Source organism: Oryx dammah, unplaced genomic scaffold (assembly GCF_014754425.2).
Source record: "Oryx dammah isolate SB20612 unplaced genomic scaffold, SCBI_Odam_1.1 HiC_scaffold_25, whole genome shotgun sequence".
Lineage (NCBI taxonomy): Eukaryota > Metazoa > Chordata > Mammalia > Artiodactyla > Bovidae > Oryx > Oryx dammah.
In genome coordinates, this window is record NW_024070209.1 from 104,786,369 (window position 1) to 104,788,700 (window position 2,332).

Sequence of the window (2,332 nt, forward strand, 5' to 3'; positions counted from 1 at the left end):
GGGGCGGTGGTGGGGGCGCCCTCCACGGGTCCCACTGTTTTATGGGGCTGAGGCTTTGGATGGAACTCGAGAGAACTCTGCCAGGCGTGCAGGCCAAGCTTCCCAGATAGCCAGCTCTGACATGCTGTGGGCCTCAGCTGGGCAGGGAAGGGGCGCCCGGCTGTGACCCCCAGGCTCAGCTGCCAGGGAGAGAGGAGCAGCCCCTCCAAACACAGTGCCATGCAAGGGTTTGGATAAAATGGAAAAATTCCTAAAAAGATACAAATGACCAAAACTGATGCAAGAAGAAATAGAAAATATGAATATATGTATAAGAAAACTGGATTAGCAATGTAACCTCCCTCCAAGAGGAAGCCCAAGCCCAGGCGGTGTTGCGGGTGAAGTCTACCAAACACTCAAAGAAGAATTAGCACCAACATTCACAAACTCTTCCAGGAAAGAGAAGAGGAGCAAACCCTTTCCAGCTCATTCCATGAGGCCAATATTAATCTAATACCAAACTGGAATGAGGAATCACTAGAAAACTACAGACCAATATCTCCCATTAAGATGAACGCAAAATTTCTCTACAAAATGTTAGCTAAAAGAATTCAGCAATATTCAGAAAACACTGTACATTTTGACCATTTCTCCCAGGAATGTAAGCTTGGTTTAACATCCGTAAATTGATGTCACACACCATGCCAATAAAGCAGCAAAGCGACACTATCATTTCAATAAACCCAGAAAATAAGCATCTGAAACGTCGAGTGCCTATTCACAATGAATACTCCCAACAAATTCGGGAAAGAAGAGAACTTCCCAACCTGGTACAATTGCCTGCAAGACCCAATAGCTATTATTGTACTTGATAGTGAAAAATCAAATGCTTTCCCTCTGGGATCAGAAGTGAGGCACAGATGTCTGCTCTCACTGTTCTAGTCTTGGAACGAGAGTTTCTGTCTAGTTCACTCTCCCAAGAAAGACACAAACAGCTTCCAGGCCGGGAAGGAAGAAAGAAAACCGCCTATTAACACACAGACAGCGTGATTCCTACAAAATGCTCGGGAGTTGAGAACAACCAAAAGCCCACTAAAACTGATAGACAGAAAGCGCACAGACACGAGATCGCGCTCAAAGTCAGCTTCATTTCTACATGCATACTGCTGATGACAGGCTGAAAATAAAGAAAATAATTTCATTCAAAATCGCAGCAAAAAAACTTGGGAATACATTTAATGAAATAACTAAGTTTTTGTACATTAAAATCTACAAAAACACTGCTGAAAATAAAGATGTTCTAAATATTAATAATGGATGGAAAGGCTCCATTTTTAAGACTGCAATTGTCTTAATTAATATCTAAATGTACTGCAATCTCTATCAAATCTTAGCAGAAATTGATCCTAAATTATACCTGTAATTACAAAGGACCCAGACTAGCCAAAACAATCTTGAAAAAGAATGAAGTTGGAGAGCTAACACTAGCTGTGCAGAGCTGCAATCAAGACAGTGTGGTCCCGGCATAACAAGGCCTGTGGATCAATGGAACAGAACTGAGATTTTAGAAATAAACCCTTACCTTCATGGTCAACTGACGCCCTACAAAGACAGTAAGAAAGTTCAGTGATTAAAGGATAGCTTTTTTCAACAAATGGTGCTGGGTCAATTAGATACCTACATAAAATGAATGAATTTGCCCCTGGGCTTATGCCACATAAAAGAAAGAGCTCAAAGTGGGTCATAGACCTAAGTGTGAGAACCCAAACTACACAGCTCTTGGATGAAAACATAAAATAAAATCTTTGTGGCTTTAGATTGGGCAAAGATATTTTAGATATACCAGAGCACAATCAACTACCAAAAAGTTTGATAACTGGACTTCATCAAAATTTAAAAATCTCGCACGTTAAAGACCACATTAAGAAAATGAAGACACAAGTCACAGACATGGAGAAAATATTAAAAAACATAATATCCAATAAAAGAGCTTTATCTAGAGCATAAGACACGTGTAACTCAATACGAAGAAGAAAATTAACACAGTTAACATGGGCGACATATTCGAATAAACAGTTCTCCAAAGAAAATATACAAAAGGCCAATAAGCACAAGAAAAGATGCTGAACATAGTCAGTCGTTAAGGAAAATGCTCAATAAAACCACCCTGAGGAACACTGCCATTTATCAAAACACTGCACCCAACAGCAGCAAAATGCACAATTTCCTTCAGGTTCACAGAATATTCACCAAGAAAAACCACCTTATGAACCATAAAATAAGTCTCAATGTATTTAAGATCATACAACATATGCACTCTGTAACATATGCACTCTGTAACATATGCACTCTG